Source organism: Hypanus sabinus, chromosome 19 (assembly GCF_030144855.1).
Source record: "Hypanus sabinus isolate sHypSab1 chromosome 19, sHypSab1.hap1, whole genome shotgun sequence".
Taxonomy (NCBI): domain Eukaryota; kingdom Metazoa; phylum Chordata; class Chondrichthyes; order Myliobatiformes; family Dasyatidae; genus Hypanus; species Hypanus sabinus.
In genome coordinates, this window is record NC_082724.1 from 74,605,896 (window position 1) to 74,624,223 (window position 18,328).

Consider the following 18,328-nt stretch of genomic DNA (forward strand, 5'->3'; position numbering starts at 1 on the left):
CCATCATCAGGGACCCCCATCACTTGGTCATGAATTCTTCTCACTGCTGCCATCAGGACTCACACCACCAACTTCAGGAGCAGTTACTACCCCTCAATTACCAAGCTACTGAATCAAAGGGGATAATTTCACTCAACTTCACTTGTCCCATCTTTAAACTGTTCCCACAACCTATGGACTCACTTTCAATAATTCTTCATCTCATGTTCTTGATATTTATTGTTTATTATAATTACTTCTTTCTTTTGCATTTGCACAGTTGTCTTTTCTACATTAGTTGTTAGCCATGTTAGGTGGAGTCTTTCAGTGATTCTATTGTGGTTTTTCAATTTATTGAGTATGCCCATGAGAAAATGAATCTCAGGGTTGTTTATGGTGACATAATGTACTTTGATAAATTTACTTGGAACTTTAGGTTTATTGTTATTTACTGTGGTTTGGGGAAAAGCTTGTTTTTATACTGTTCATATGATCAATTCATTATACAGTGCATTGAGGCGGTACAAAGTAAGACAATATCAAAATGCAGAATAAATAGCTACATGGGAAGTACAGTGTAGGTAGATGAGGTACAAGGTAAATTGAGTTCAAAATTCCATCTTCACTTCTTGGAAAACTGGGGTAGATGCTGACCTAGAGTCTGGTGTTACATGTTTTTAGGCTTTTTTTATGTTCTGCTCAATGGAAGAGGGAGAAGAGATAATATGCATGGTGGGTGGGTCTTTGATTATGCTGGCTACTTTACTGACACAATGAGAAGATAGAATCCAAAGAGGGGAGACTGGTTTCTGTGATGTGCCTGCTGTTTCCACAAACCTGCAGTTTCTTGCAGTCACAGGTGGACCAGTTGTTGCACCAAGCCATGATGCATCTAGAGAGAATGCTTTCTACAATGCATTGATAAGGGTCAATGGAGACATAGCAATTTTATTTCACCTCCTGAGAAAGTAGAGATGTTGGTGAGCTTTCTTGGCTGTAATGCCTGTGGTTGGATCAAGACAGGCTGTTCACTCCTAGGAACTTGGAGCATGTGCACCACTCCTTCCCTGAAGTCAGTGACCAGCTCTCTTGTTTTGTGGTCATTAAGGGAAAGGTTGTCATGAATCATAAGCTCTGCACCTCTTTTTTGTACTCCAATTCAAGATTCAGCCCACTATGGCAATTTCATCTGCAAACTTGCAATGGAATTAGTGCAGAATCTGGCATGTGTGTATAGGAAATAGGCTAGGGGACTGAGGAAGCAGTCTCGTAGAACATCATAATCATGAATAGGTTGCTGCCTGTCCTTACTGATTGTCGCCTGTTGGTCAAGAAGTAGACGATCCAGTTGTACAGGGAGATATTGTCTCTCAGGTCCAGGAGTTCTGCTATGAGTTCTCTTGGAATTATATTATTAAAGGCAAAGCTGTAGTCAGTGAACAGTAGTCTAGTGTACATGTCTAATGCAAAAGAGACCTACTCGACAAACAGCCTTAAATCTTTATGTTGTAAGCTGGAGAAAATATAGCTTTTTCTTTCTCACCTCTCAGCATGTCATTCTTCAGAATCGATCCTTTCTGCAGCTACATTTGTGTTCTGAGCAATTTGTTTCTTTACTGTGCCAAGTTTGATTTTACACCTTCCCTTTTTCACAGTGCCACACCCTCTTTGTGCATGAATACTCCTACATCCTAAATCCTGTAGTTTGGGATTACTATTTTAATGATCACTTGTTGCATATTAATTTGGTGTAAAATGTGACAAGATAAGTCATTGAATATATTAAATTAGAAATGTTTGATTTTATACTTGTACCAGGCTGTTTTGGTGGAATCCGTACAGAATTTTATTTGGAATACTACTGAACTAACATTTTTGTTTCAGTGAATATTTGTCTCCAAATTTTGTAAACATCCTCCCTTTAAAATGTATTATTCAATCTACATTACAATAGAATGTGTGGCAAACAGGATGGGGTGTGCCTTCGGCTAGAAAATTAATGAAAACAGTGCTTTTGGTAGTAAGTGGCAAATAGGTTTAAATATTGGCCTGGCCAATATTTACATTGATTAATCTGTTAATAATTCCTCCTTCTGGAATTGAAATATACCAAGCAAAAAACTATGAGCATACAGTGATAGTGATTTCGAGTTACCAGGGACATGAATGCGGTCTGTTGTAATTAATATCAGTGAGCCTTTTTTCATTGTCAATCCAGCATCATACATTTGCAATTCAAATTCAAAATTTTGTCATAAAATGTGTATGTATTGTACATCAATTATGCTTTATTTCCTGCATTCACTGAATAGTTTTCAAATTCCACACAGTTTACCTTAGGAGAATTTCCTTTATGTAGGCTATAACCTGGTTTTCACTTAAATGCCTACACAAGATTGATAATTTTCAGCAGTTTTGAATGGGAGCAAAACGTGCAATAGTGGAGAAATTTTTAATGGATTTAAAGATGGTCTGAACAATAACATTAATGTTAACAATCAAGAAGAATAGTGTTCTTTAAGTTTAAAGACTGGCCTGTTTCCAGCTGGTCACATTCTGAGGCTTCCTTTTCATAAACATAAGATTTGCCCCCTTTTGTGTTCAACTTCAAATCCTAAATATTTCCCTGAGAATGACATTGAAGGCATGGGATTGAGCGGAGTTCAGTATTTCGATCCCATCAATTGATAACCAAACAAATTGAATTAAATTCTTAATAAAATGTACATATTTGAGGTGGAGAGAAAAGAGATGTAATTAACTGATCATGGTTCTCACATACTGAGAAGCCTTTATATGGTTAGCAATACAATAAAAATATTTAATGCAAGATGAACAAAAGTGATATTTACTTAGATTCAGTTATTATATGATGAATAGAGACTCAACAAATAATTGTATTTTTGTTAAAATAGCATGTTTGAGTACAGGAACATGTAATGGACATAACCCACCATCTTTAGATAATGGGCACAATTCAGAGACATGTAATGTGGATTACATTTGTCCTTAAGGCCATTTTTCATTCTTAACTTTTAAACATCACATATCTTTCAGACTCTGTTCTCCATAGGATCTATTGCCACTCCTCATACTGGTAAGTTGAGAAAAAGGAAATCAAAGGAATTTGGAAAAGTTGGTCATACTGTATGTCCTGCAGAATCACACATTTAAGTGGATCAAATCTGTTTGAACTGGGAATGTGATTTCATCATTAAGTCTATGCTGTGCTAGAATTGTGTGCTGCATTTAACCACCTTGTGTTATGCAGGATTGTTAAACAACACAGTGGAGAAGAAAGCAACATATCTAATACGAGATGCTTTGCACTGTGCATTGTTCATTCATCTAATGACTGTGTCATGAGCTAGTCTGAAACGAGCATGCACTGTTCCTCAGTTAGGCACCTTGGGTGGAATCAGAGTCATAGCGTCATATACTGCAGAAATTGGTCCTTCTGTGCCAACAATAAAGTTACTATCTATATTAATCCCATTTACCAGCATGTGCTCCACAGCCTACTATACCTTGGCAATTCAGTACTTATCCAGATGTTTTTTTTAAAGGTTGTGTGAATATCTGCCTCACCTGCTTTCACAAGCAATGCATTTTAGATTGCAACCATGCTCTGAATGGAAAATACATTTTCCTTGGATCCCTTCTGAGCCTCTTACTCCAACTTTAACCAATGCTCTTTGGCCTTGGGCACCGCAGTCATGACATATTTGTTTTACGATCTTATCTATCTACACCTTATAATTTTGTATATTTTTATCAGGTATCTCCTCCACTCCAAGGAAAGCAAGCCCACCTACCTGGTGTGTATTCATTAGTGAAATATTCAAACCAAGCATCATCCTGGTGAATTTTCTTTACATCTTCTCCACTGCAATCATTTCTTTCTAAGAGTTTGGCAAACAAAGTTGTGGCTTAACTAATGTTAAATAAAGTTCTACTGAGACTTTGAACTTGCATACTTCGCTGAGTTAATGAAGATGAGAATCATTCATGACTTCACTACCCTATCCCTCTGTACTACCACCTTAAAGGATCTTTGAACTTGTACAACAATCTCTCTTTTTGTTTCACAATAATAATTCATGGGATACATGCTGCTCTAATTTGAACCTCCATAAATGATTACCTCACACGTAAAGAATTCATTTCCATATGTCATTGTTCTGCCCAATTTAACAGCTGATTGGTATCACTCAGCCTGTGACTACCCTCTTTCTTCAATGTGAACAGCATCATCATTTTCCATGTCATCTGCAAACTTGCTAATCATATCTTCTATATTCATATTTAGTAATAACATTGTTATATATTCAATTCATAAAGTTATCTCATGGGTTGTAACCTTTTGGACCAGCTTTCCAAGAAGGGCCTTGTCAAAGACTTCAGTGAAATCCATGTAAGCCATGTGAACTGCACTGCTGCCATTAATATATCTTGAAAAATCTTAAATTAGTCAGATAGGACCTTTCATGAACAAATTATATTGACTATCCCTGATCAATCACTTGCAGATTAATCCTGCCTCTCTGATTTATTTTTCAGAAATATCCCTACCACCTTCATAAGATTAACTAGCTTGCCTCTGCTGCCCATTTTGAATTAAGGCATCTCATTTGCTGTCACTAGTCATCTGGCACCTCACCTTTGGCCAGTGAAGATTCAAATACGTCATCAATGCCCAGGCAGTCATTTTGTATGTTAATAAGTCCATGAACAATATTTTTTTAAAAGTTCATGACTTGGGAAATCTTTTTAATTATCAGTGAAATAATATGGAATGTTAAATCCCTGAAAGCGTTTTTAGCTCTGATATTAGCTGCACATCAAAATAGCTTAGATGTAGAAGCCTAGATAAAATGTATGGGGGGGGGGGGGGGGCGGGGGAATGTGAATGCATGTTCTCTCTCCTTGGGGCTGTAGAAATTTCAAGGACAGAAAAGACAGGTAAATCATATGAAACCTTAAAGTTGTTCCCCATATTCTAAATCCACCCTTAATAATGTTGTAATTAGTGAAAGAAATGTGTTGATTAATCACCATACATATTTTTTTCTGAGTTTAAGATGACTTCCATCCCTGGAAACAATTATTGAGCTAATCTTTGGTTTGTTAAGTTTTGAGATAGTTCATTGTGGTTTGCTGAGGTGTGCTGTGATACCTCTTAATTTACTCTAGATTTGTCAAAGCTAATGAAATATTTGTAATATAAGAGTACTTTCTATACTTGATTTTATAATCAATTAATAATTGCTGCATTTCACTTGTGAATGAAGTACAAATCATGGCTTTTTTCATCATGAATATGACTGGGGATACCAGAACATAAGATCTAATATACAGTGCTACCTTAGTGGATGCAGAAAAATTGTTTACAGTAATGATTGCTAATAGAATCACTACGAAAAGGCATTATTAAAGCAGCTGGCATAATCAAGACCCTCCTCATACTGGACATTTTTTTTATGCTTCCTCTCCCATCAGTGTTTCAGTTTATTATCAGAGAATGCATACAGTATACAACCTGAAGTATTTGTCTTTACAGACATCCATGAAAAACAGAAGAACCCCCAAAAATGAACAGAGAAATGATAGAACCCAAGGCCCCCACACCCCACTCCCCTGCGCGAGCAGCAGCAAGCATCAAAATTCTCTCTGCTGCCCTGCCCATTTAAGCAAAAAGCCTCAGTGCCCATAATTCAGAATAAAGAAAAGGCTGAAAGCATGTACCACCAGGCTCAAGTACTACTTCTGATTCTCACTGTTATCAGATTCTTGAACGGACCTCTTGTATGATAAAATGGACTTTTGGCCTTAGTTTACCTTGTTTTGATCATGCACTTTATCGTTTACCTGCACTGCACTTTTGCGGTAGCTTTTGCCCTACTACTGTTACACCTTGTATAACAGCTCAACACACATATTGTATAAACAATATGCGAGACAAGCTTTTCACTGTATCTTGGGTGGTACATGTGACAATAATAAACCAATACAGAGCATAGAAAACGGCAAACAGACGCTGTTGCTCTTATTGAAAGGTCAGGCTCAATAATCTGCTCAAATTCATTGAGGGAGAGAAAGGAAACATACAGCACCCCAGGCTGTTACCTGTATGACCACATTATAACCACTAGAGTTTGAGGTCACCATTTTATCAAATAGCAGAATAGGCATGCTTATTTCTAATTCTATTTCTTATTTTTTAATTATATAGATGAACCACTGGGCAATCACTCTTGCATGTTTCATGGAGTTGCTTATTTTTTGAACTCATAAATTAGTGGAATAAACTACTGTTGATCTTGATACTTGTTAATGTTGAAGATTAAATGAAGCCCACAAGGTGATGAAAGATGAAATATACAGTAAAACTCCAAAAAACTGGCACTCTTGATTTTTACAGCTGTAATAGCAAAATTTCTGGGCTATTGCATAATGTTGCTACTAATAGACCAGCGTACTTTTAATTCATTTTAAAGATGCTTCACAGGAGGACAATAAATTTTCCAGTGAACTTGGTAGCTTATGGGGGACAGAGAGAACAGTGCAGCTGTGAGTTGATAAAGCATAAGAGAATGTGATCTCTGAGTTTATAAGGAGGGAGGAAGCAGGGTTCTAGTGAGTTTGAAAGGACTGTGGGAATTGGCACTCCAGTGCATTTAAAGGGAACCCAGGTGAGTCAAATGCCAAATGATCAGCATTTCTGCACACAGTATAGCAACATATTGGAATTTTTGCTGTAGTGGAGAATGATCTGATATCAGTTAAATCTCAAATTGGAACTAAAATTGTCTTAAAGATGGGTATATTTCCTGGTACTGAAGTATTAAGAAGCTCAGCACTCTGCAATCTCACCCATAACATTGTAGAGGCTTTTCACTTTCTAAATATACCTAATCACATTTCACACTTTTCAAATAGCAGCCACAGACATAATAATGATCATTATTGCAAAATAACTATCCTTGAAGTTGATATATCGCTGGTTGATATATCAAGGCCAACTGTATGCTTCAAATTGAAGCTAGCCTTCCACTAAGATGATATAGAATTCCTCGCTTGATTATGATACAGAACCTATTTATGTACTGAAGTATATTTTATTAGCAAAAGGGAAGAGTTGATAGCACTCAAAGTTATGTATGATTTATGTAGATTGTATGATTTCAAAGTTAGTACATGGGATAAATAGCTATCATATTGCATAATTCTGTAACCAACTTATCTTGATCCTATATATATCATAAAATGTCAAGCAGCATTTGTAGACAAATAATCTAGCTTACCAGTTCAGGAATGTTTGATCAGTATTGTCTACAAGTTTTTTCTCAATTCCAATGTATCTCTTAATAAACCAAATTCCAGTTTATTTTAATTTGATGGGTACAGATTTCAGATATATTGTTTATTCTTAAAGGAATCTATCACGTTATACTTGATTAATGGATTTGACTAAATTCCATTTAGTATGATTGATGAAAGACATATTTGCTATTGCTGGTGGTCAAAAAGTATCTAATTATTATGGAGGTTATCATTGACCAAAGGCTGAACACTTCCAGTCAAATATTACTTATAAGGCAAAGAGCAGATTTGAGGTTGGGTAATGTGTTGTAAATGGTTCAACTTGTAACACTAAAAATTTTACCTTCTGCAAGGTGCACTTCCAGTTTAAGGTGACACTGGTGAAGTTTAAGCAACTACTTGCTGGTGGCAAATAAAACAAAGAAAACAACAAAATACTTTATTAATCACACATTTTCTGGTAAATGATCACTGCAAATAATAACCTGTAACTTCCCTGGCATAGTTGAACTTTTGAACACACTTTGTGACCTGGTATTTTACCGCTGTGAACTGAAGTCTTGAAGGTGCAGGATGATTGTAGCGTGGCGTGTCAGGCCAAATGGAAACAGCAGGGTCCGGGCCAGAGAGCTTGGAATGAGCCAATGTATGGCCATTGCAGGAGTGGACTTGGAGCAAAACTGGGGTGAGGCAGAGACGAGGTGGAGCCCAGATCCGAGAGTAAAGAACAACTTGAGGGTTGGAGGATCTAAACGCAGCCCATATTAAAAAGGACAGGATGTTAGGGCTGGAGTCGAGGGGTAGGCCCATTCAGCTGGCTGCTCCACAAAGTTTACTTGTTTCTGCACTGAACTGGGGCTGTGGGCTGCAACTAACGGGCTTCTGAATCAGCTGCAGTGATGCCTGGCTGTAGACTGACTCACTTTTATGAACTTCAGTTCTGAGTGCTATTTGATTACTTTTATTGTTTGCAGGATTTTTTTTTCTCTCTGCACATTGGGTGTTCAATTGTCTTGTTTTAATGGGTTCTATAAGGTTTCTTTTTTGTGTGGCTTCCTGTAAAGAGACGAATCTCAAGATTGTATCAAGTATACATACTTTGATAATAAATGTACTTTGAATTTTGAAGTGTGTTAGAGAACTCTACTTACCTAGACAAGTGCAGCTTAAACAGCACACTTCAAACCCAGCAGCTTCTAGGACAAAGCAGCCAAGTTAATTGTTACCTTTTCCACCAGCCTTAATGTTTACTTTTTCTAGGAATTTGAAAATGCCTGTAGTGTTTACCATCCACACCATGCACTGCTAATATTTGATTGACCACTGCTGTATTACTTTCCTGCTGCATGGCTTTGCCCACCAAGAACATGGAAGTGATGCATGGGAACACCACGACCTGCAGTTTTTCCTCCTCATCTTGAGTACTAAATCAATCCACGTTTCCTCCATCACCAGATCTAAATGTTGGAATTCACTCACCAGAAAGGTGTTTGATGATCACCTTATCAGGAGCCTTATTTAGTGAATGATGATAAATGCTGGATATGTCAGTAATGCCCATGCACCCAAAAATAAATGAAGATAAACTGAAGAGATTATTTTAAAAATACACATATTTGGTACTGAGCTTTCTATATTATACCAAAACAATGGTATTTGGAGGATGTAAATGGAAACCTCTCCCAATTTTACAAACTTCAGCAAGTAGCCCTTTAGCGTCTGATGCTCCAGTGAAATCAATCTAAGTTTGTTGATTGATAGTATTGTCTAATCAAGGAGATTAACTCCTTATTGATAATACTCTGTAATCCTGGATGAACCTCTTCTGCACCCTCTCTAAATTCTCCACATCCAGTTGGAGGAGGGAATTCACGGAGTCTTGGATGTAGGTTCTAAGGGGCTAAACAAGAGTAGAAGCAAAGAAAAAGTCATGTTTAAGGCTGAGAATATGACTAAAGCTATGGGGGATATCAAGAACAGTCATTCCTACTTTCCCTCTGGAATTGAACTCTTTGAAGCAAAAAGTGAACAGAAAGAATTATCACAAACACAACATCTGTAAATGCTGGAGATCTAAAGCAACACACACAAAATGCTGGGGCATCTATGGAAAAGAGTAAACAGTCAACGTTTCGGGTTTGAGGAAGGGCCTCCACCCAAAATGTTGACTTTTCTGTAGATGTTGAATTCCTCCAACATTTTGTGTGTGTTGCTGAGAAAGAATTATCAGAAAGTTTGTTAATATGCCTAAACATATTTGGCTCATCTGACACATTAAGAAAGGATGAAGTGGATAGAGCACTCAGACAGTAGATGGGGAAAAATAATTAGGTTCAAGTATGATAATGGAAGGATTTTAGAATGACGTCATTAGGCCTTGCTTTTGCTCGTATGTTACAAATATAGCACATTCCCATAAGCTGATTCACTGACTCCAGTTTCAATATTCTGTCAATAAGCTGTTCAGTCTTGGGCTTGTTTTTTTTTTAACGTTGCCTAATGACTAAAATGACTGGTTTCAAAATAACTGTAACCTTCATGTTTCTGGATTCTGCAATGAACAAAAACATGTTGGTAGAATATATTTAGTCAGTCAAGGAAGCTTAAATTAAATTGACCCCAGGTCTTAAAGGTTCATTCTAAAAAATTTGAGTACAAAAATCTAGGCTGATGCTCTTGTGGGTTACTGATGCAGTACTTTTTGAATTAGTTAATAAAAGTCCTGTATTGTCTTGTTATCACATTACTTTTTGTGTAAACTTGTGTTCATATCCAGTTGATTTCTACAACATTAGTGCAGAATTACCTCTGTAATTGTAATATGGTATGGAACATGTATTATTTCTGTGTATTAGCTCAACATTTGCAAACAAAAAGTCATTAGCAGATATTGTACAAGTGGTTTCAAGCTTCCAAGCATCTAGTGGAAAAATATGATGTTTGAAGCAAATTTTTTCAGTTGCTATTACTGAAGAAGCTATTATAAGTGGCCTATAACTTGGAAGGATATGAAATACATTTCAGGTATACTCTGCAACTGAGATCTTACTGCAAAGTGTCATAATTCAGATTAGATTGGAGTTTTCCAAAGCTCTGAACAACTTTGTAGCCCTGATTATTGTAAGAGATTGGTTTTGGAGCTGGTTTTTGACTGAATTAGGGTGGTTTCAGAAAGGACAGCTGAACCAGACTTCCTTCAGGAGCAGAAACTCAGCAAAGTTTCACTTTTATGATTTAACAATTTAGTCACTCCAATTTAGGTCTGTAGCAGATGCTTTTTAAAGTTGAAAAATGTCATTATTCTTTAAGCAAAGTCTGTAATTAATATTATATATTTTGTTAAGCTTGTTTAATGTTTTAGCCTTCTCTGAGAAAGTTCTTGGACTGTCTCTTAGTCTGTCCATCGATAGAAGTTTAAGTGGTTAATTTCACAACAAATCCCCTTTGCGGACTTGAACTTTGTTCTGATCAAGGTAAATATTTAAATGATTTGACCCCGTGTTTTCTTGCTCTTAAACAATTATCCTGTTAGTATTCATTTCCACAGATAAAATCAGTGAACTTCATGCCACCTTGTTTATATGGCCTGCTATTGGCTGATAGGTTGTTTTGGAAAAAAATAACAATGTTAATTTATGAGCAAAATTAGGGATAGTCAGCAGACTTTGTACTGGAAGATCCTATCCCAAAAATTTGTTTTTAAGTCTTTTGAAGAGGTGACGATGAGGAATGATGAGGCAGGGCCAGTTGATGATGTTTTCTCCATGGACTAAAGCATGACCTTTGATGTGAAAGAACATACACAGTAAATGGCAGAGCCCTGGGGAGTGTTGAACAGCAAGACCATGCAATGCAAGTTCATAATTCTCTGAAAGTGGCGATACAGGTAGAAAGAATTTTTAAGGCGAATGCTTGCTTCCTTTGGATGAGGTACTGAGTATAAGAGTTGGGAGTATAGGACATCATGTAGCAGATTTGCAGACCATTGGTTATGCTGCTCTGAGTATTGTTTGAAGTCTGGTTGCCAGATACAGGAAGGATTTGAGGTGCAGAAAAGAATCTTGGGAATCTTCGGAATGTGCCTGGATTGGAGCGTTTGTTTTCAGGAGAGATTGGATAGGCTGAAACTGTTTTCCCTGGAGTGAAGGAGGCTAAGGAATAACCTTATAGATGTTTATCATATTGAGGGGCAAAGATAAGGCAGGTTAAGGGGGAAATTAGAGGTCATAGGTTTAAGGTAAGAGGGAAAAGAATACATCTGCCATGTACAACTGCAGCATAGTGGTTGGGATGTCAAAAATTGATCTTTGCAAAGCTTACTAGCATGCTGGGGATAGATAGTCTTAAAAGTTGCTTGGAACTGTTAGTTGGTATTGGACAACAAACTTGTTTAGATAGGTTTGATTCCTGTCATGCTTAGGCCAAGGAGAGATCAATTTTTGATATTATAAAACCCCTATGTTGCAGTGATTGTAATTTGTACTTATTTGGTCACAAAGATGGTAGCAATGTACTCTGATATTGTGAGTCAATACACTGCTAATGAGGTACACCTAGCAAGGACACAAATGCACACTTCGTTGTCTAATATTTGATTTGTAAACATTAATGATATTCCTTTGGAGTGACCCACAGTGAAATTGAAATCCTCTTCCCTGATAAGCTACCTACTGATATTCAGCAAGTTCTAGTTGATTGCTGGCCTGAAGTAACAGCACTGAGTAAACCCTAGACTCGCCTGTTTTAAAATAGGGATAATTCCTTTTGCCCATTTTGATGAGTGGCACAAACCAATTTCTATGTAGTTTGTCTCTAGGACAATGTTAATACACCTAATCCAGAGCAAAGTACTTTACTGTGGATTATGAACTGATTTATCTGATATTATTGACACCCACTGTGGAAAGTGGTGATTGTTTCTAATTGATTAACCTGTTTAGATAAGGAAGTGAAGATTTCTTGTGTGTATTGAAGAAGTGTTTCTGACAATGCTCCTTTACAGTCTTGATAATCTCTTGGTCAAGGACGTTGATAACCTGTGAATTCTGTTACGAGGTAACAGTTCAGAAAAATTGTATTTATAAACACGAAAGTCTGAAGATGCTGGAAATCGAAAGCAACGTGCACAAAATGCTGAAACTCAGCAGATCAGGAAGCATTGATACAAATTAACAGAAAGTTTATGTTTTAGTCTGAGACCCTTCAGGACTGAGAAGGAAGGGGGATGGTGCTAGAATAAAAAGGTGGGAGGGGAAGAAGGCTAGCTGGAAATTGGTGAAGCCAGGTGGGTTTGAAAGGTAAAGGCTGGAGAAGAAGGTGGACCATATGGAAATGGGAAGAGGAGGGGACCCAGGGGAAAGCAATAGCCAGGTGAGAAGTGGTAAAAGGTCAGAGTGGGGAATGAAGGAAGGGAGGGGTGAAATTTGCTTTGCTGTAAGGAGAAATCAATATTCATGGGTATCTAGACAGAACAAAAGGTGTTGCTCCTCCACCCTGAGGATGGCTTCATCTTGGCACAAGGGGAGGCCATGGGCCGACACTTGGGAATGGGAATTTAAATATTTGGCCACCAACTGGGAAGTCCCGCATGTGGCAGATGGTGCAGAAGTGCTCAACAAAATGGGCCCTTAATTTATGGCGGGTCTCACCAATGCAGAGGAGGCTGCATAGGGAGTACTGTACACAATAGACGACCACAGCAGATTCGCAGGTGAGATGTTGTCTCACTGTTTGAGACCCTGAATGGAGGTGAGGGAGAAGTTATATGGTGGATGTAGCATGGAGGCTGCTTTCAGTGATAAGTGCCATGAGGGAGATTAGTGGGGAGGGATGAATGCAAAAGGAAATCACAGAGGGAGCAATCCCTGTGGAAAGTGGGGAGGGGAAGTAAAGATATATTTAGTGGTAGGAACCCTTTGGTGATGGCAGAAGATGCAGAGGGTAATGTGTTGGATAGGGTGGAGGAGATACTGGTGAGGGCAGCATCAATTATGGAGAGAGGAAAATCTGTTCTTTATAGGAGGAGGACTTGGATATCCTAGAATGGAAAGTTGTGTCCAGGGAGGCAGAGATGAAGAAACTGAAAAAAGGAAATAACATTTTTATAGGCAATAGGGTGGGAAGAGGTATAGTTGAGATAACAGTGAGAATCCTTAAGTGTACTTGTGGAAGTTTTCACCAACTTGATTTGAGAATTAAAGATGTTTTCATAGAGATGATCCAAAGAAGTATTTTAATTACAGTTGGCCCTCCTTATCCGCGAGGGATTGGTTCTGCGACCCCTCATGGATTCCAAAAAATGCAGATACTCAAGTCCCTTATTCAACCTGCCTGAATGTGGTGGACCTTAGGACCCAGCGGAATCCCGGACCTTACTTAATCTGTCTCAGTGCAGTGGACATTAGGACCTGGCGGCGGAGCTCTGTGTCCGCAGTGTTTCTGTTCACAAAAATAATCACGATCACAATTGAAAATAAAGTGGAAATAATAAAGAGATCGGAAAGAGGTGAAACGCCATTGGCTGCAGTCAGTCAACGATTGGAACAATTTTAAAGGATAAAGTGAGAAAAGCTCTGCCCCGATGAAAGCTACAATTATTACTAAGCATCGCAGTAGTTAATTATTGGGCTTTGGGGCTTCAGATTTTTGATTCTCCACATCAACCAGGCATGGATGGACAGCGCGCTCGGAAGTGATCTGACACTGGATCGCCCGGCGCTGAAACATACGTTTCTTAAGTGTTTTATATGCATAGAAAGGTAAAATATATACTAAGACAAACGTTTGACTAACTGACAATAGACAATAGGTGCAGAAGCAGACCATTCGGCCCTTCGAGCCTGCACCGCCATTTTGAGATCATGGCTGATCATCTACTATCAATACCCGGTTCCTGCCTTGTCCCCATATCCCTTGATTCCCCTATCCATAAGATATCTATCTAGCTCCTTCTTGAAAGCATCCAGACACGCTAAATAACGATGGATGTACCTGTTCTGACTTACTTAGTAAGAGAACTTCTGATTTTTTTCCGATCCTGATCCACGATAACCCACACACATCCTCCTGTATACTCTAAATCATCTCTAGATTACTTATAATAAGTAATACAATGTAAATGCTTTGTAAAATAGTTGTTATACTGCATTGTTTATGGAATAATGACAATATTAAGTCTGTACATGCTCGAACAACAAGTGCTGGCAGAGCACTTCTGGGTTTTTTCGATTCGCAATTGGTTGAATTCGCGCAAGCGGAACTCGCGGGTAAGGAGGGCCGACTGTATAAACACAAGAAAGCCCACAGCTGTTGGAACTTCAAAGCAGCATGTACAAAATGCTGGAGGAGCTCAGCAGGTCCATGGAAATGAATAAGGAGTCAACATTTCAGCAGAGACTTTATTCAGGACTGAGAAGGGAAGCAGAAGCTGCCAGAATAAAAAGGTGGGGGTGGAGAAGCAGGCAAGTTGGAAGGTGACAAGTGAAACCAGGTGTGTGAGAAAGGTCAAGGGCTGCAGAAGATGTAGGAGATCCATATTAGTTCCTCCTTATTTGGAAGCAAATGATTTTGTTTAGTACCTTAAATTAATCGCTTTGCTCAACTGGAAACATGCACACAGTGCTATTTGTATGTGTTTCTGTTAAAACGTGAATTTTATTGTGGCAGTGTTGTGTGGCCAGCTGATTGTATATGAAGCAACCCTTAAATGCTTTTATCTGACAACACTTTTATCTGGTCGTTTCCATTAATCAACTAGGAATATTTTGCTGACTTGCTATGTAGACTAATGAGTAATTTGGATTTTGTTTGTGTGTCTAACATTATTCACCTTTTAAGAAAAGTTTACATAACTTCATTAGCAAACCTTGGATGGAATGAGCACTGCTGCCTAGGTGGATGCGAGATCAGATGATGTATGAATGGATCTGATAATCAGTACTTTTCATCTGCTATGTTCAAGGATGGGACCTTGCGCAATCTACTCTATTTAAGAGTGGATTGCAGTCAGTGATGTTAGTTGAAATTAATCAATTGAAGTTCTCAAAGGAGAATTGAATAGGTGTTAGAGGGGAAATAATTTGCAAATACTTTAAAGGAAAATGTTGGGGAATGGGAATGCATAAATCACTGCAAAAAGCTGGCAAAAATTTTTTAGGCTGAATAGTGTCAGTGTTTTAATAATTCTAATTTAATTGATTTAATTTTAAATTTCATGTCATTCTAGTTGTTGCAATTAATCCACCTGTGCATACTCTTCAAGTGTATCAAATGACTTTTTTATTGGTTAGGAAAGCTGATTAACTTTGAAGTCGGGTTTAGATATATGCTGTTGCCAGTTTTATTTCTGTGTCACAGTAGGCAACACTAATAGAGATGGAGCACTAAATATCCGGAGGAAAGGATAATAAGTAGCATTTCCACTAGTTGGTTTTTGGCTATGTACCTACTGGTCTTGAAAATAATGTTTTAGAAATTTAAATCTGGAGGACTCTTCCTTTATAAGTTCTTCTGCATTTGATTGACAGTGTGCAGCTTTTTTTTCAGGTCAAACTTTTGATTCATTCCACAAAATTTTACAGCAGCATTGTTTCTTCCATAACTGCCCCAGTGTCAGAAAATTATGGTTCATTTGAAGGGTTAACTCCACAAGTCCAACTTTTTACCTAAAATTCATAATAACATGGTAATGAGTCATTGATAATGTATGGTTTATGAGCTGAAAATAAAGCAAAATCATGCACAGTATCAATAATTTTTGAAGAATAGTTGACTGCCCTTCTTATGAACCCTCCTTAATTTGATGTGATGTGTACTTGGTCTCCAGAATATTTGATCAAACTTCAGTGAAGCTACTTGTAAAGAAAGGCAGTTTTTCTCCTTAGAAAGATGTCATGACAAAACTTAAGGTCTTGGTCTTTTTATTAGAGATAAATAGTATCATTTTATTGATAGAATCTTCAAGATAATCACTTACTACTTTTCAGTGAACTGCAACACAATATCAATTGTCAATAGATAGTTTTGCACACAAAATAGGTAGTTAATATAAAACAAGCAAAACGTGAAACAATATGTAACCAGGTACAAGTAGGTGTACACAGGCTGTTCTGATTTGATTGTTACATTTTATCCTCCTATTCTCTGTCTCAAACATAGGAGCAACAGAAGGTAAGCAACCCTCAGTTCTAACCAAATGATCCAGTAGATAATGGTTGATCTGAACTTGACTTCAAATTCACTTTGCTGCTTGTTTACTTTCACATTTTTTTCCATTATAATTCGCAACTCTGTCCATTTTAGCACTGATTACATTCAATGAGTTAGTTTTTATAGTTCTCTAGAGTGGTTAATTCCAAAGATTCAACATTCTCAGTTTTAAATGCTGACCTTTTTTGAAATTCTCACTCCAGATTACACAAGCAAGGAGACACAACCTCTCAACAACACACACAAAATGCTGGAGGAACTCAGCAGGCCAGGCAGCATCTATGGAAAAGAGTACAGTTGATGTTTTGGGCTGAGACCCTTCAGTAGGACTGGAGGAAAGAGATGAGTAGAGTTAAAAGGTGGGGGAAGGGGAGGGGGAAATGCAAGGTGATAGGTGAAACCAGGAGGGATGAAGTAAAGAGTTGAGAAATTGATTGGTAATAAGAAACACAGGGCTGGAGAAGTGGGAGTCTGATTGGTGAGGACATAAGACCATGGAAGAAAGAAAGGGGGGGGGGGGGGGGGAGGAGCACAGAATATAAGGTGTTGTTCCTTCGACCTGAGTGTGACCTCATTGCGACATTAGAGGAGGCCATGGATAGACATATTGGAATAGGAAGTTGAATTAAAATGGGTGGCCACTGGCTGTCCCAATCTATGAAGTCACACTCAAATTGGAGGAACAACACCTTATATTCCGTCTGGGTAGCCTCCAGCCTGATGGCAAGAACATAGATTTCTTGAACTTCCGGTAATGCCCCCCACTTCATTCCCTTTTGCCTCTCTCACCTTATCTCCTTGCTTGCCGATCACCTCCCTCTGGTGCTCCTCACCCCTTTTCCTTTCTTCCATGGCCTTCTATCCTCACCTGTCAGACCTCTTTCCCCCCCCCCCCAGCTCTGTATTTCTTATACCAATCAACTTCCCAGCTATTTATTTCATTTCTCCCCCTCCAGGTTTCTCCTACCATGCTGGGATTTTTCCTCCCCTCCCCTGATCTTTTAACTCTACTCCTCATCCAGTCCTGATGAAGGGTCTCAACCCGAAATGCTGACTACTTTTTTTCCATAGATGCTGCGTGGCCTGCTGAGTTTCTCCAGCATTTCGTATGTGTTGCATGGATTTCCAGCATCTGTAGACTTTCTCTAGTGATTCGACAACCTCTCAACATCCACTTTGTTATATCCTATTTCACCTCTTTCTTCTGAATGGCTATAGGTAATATGCAAATATTTCTTCTTAGACAGCCCTTTCGTCTCAGGAATCAACCCAGTGAACCTTCACTGAACTGCATCTGTTCTGTATGTTCTCCATCATTAATACAAGCCTAAAATATCTCTGGGATTGTTACACCAACAATTAGGACAGTATAACAAAGCCTCTGAACTTTTCTATTTCATCCTCCCATGGAATAAGACATCATCATTGTGTCCAGAATTTAGACAGTTGTATCACGCTGCATATTTTGTTTGCTCGTGGCTACTTGATTTTAAATTCATCAGATACGAATTGTTGATCCCAAAACTTACTAATGGCCTTATCCTAGCTAGTCTAGCATCCACCCACAGGAAAAGTGCTCTTCGCATTCAGCAGATTTCTTCTGACTTTTAATGGAGTTGCATGACTTGCCTCTATTTCTTCGCACATTTTAAAACTCTGCCCTCCTTGCTTCTGAAAAATTTATTCCACAAACTTCTCTGACTGCAGTTCCTTTTCTTTAAAAAAAACTTCTCAAAATCTGTCATAAGCTCTTAAATGTCACAGTTCAATAACCGTGTTCCCTAATTTTCATGACATGTTTAAGAAATTTTCTGTTACC

The 18,328-nt window shown here is 38.2% G+C and overlaps 1 protein-coding gene across 13 annotated transcripts in view; it reads left to right on the forward strand.

The window, feature by feature from the left end:
- setd5 (SET domain containing 5) overlaps nucleotides 1-18,328 on the forward strand; it is a 215,040-nt gene that overhangs the window by 15,312 nt on the left and 181,400 nt on the right. Inside the window, exon 1 of one of the 13 annotated variants that reach the window (XM_059944764.1) lies at nucleotides 3,060-3,076. The exons of 11 other annotated variants lie outside the window; for them this stretch is intronic. The gene's annotated coding sequence lies outside the window, so the exon portion shown is untranslated. Of the gene's footprint in view, nucleotides 1-3,059; nucleotides 3,077-11,042; nucleotides 11,189-18,328 lie in introns of those variants that run through there. One more of the 13 variants, XM_059944768.1, reaches the window with a different exon arrangement.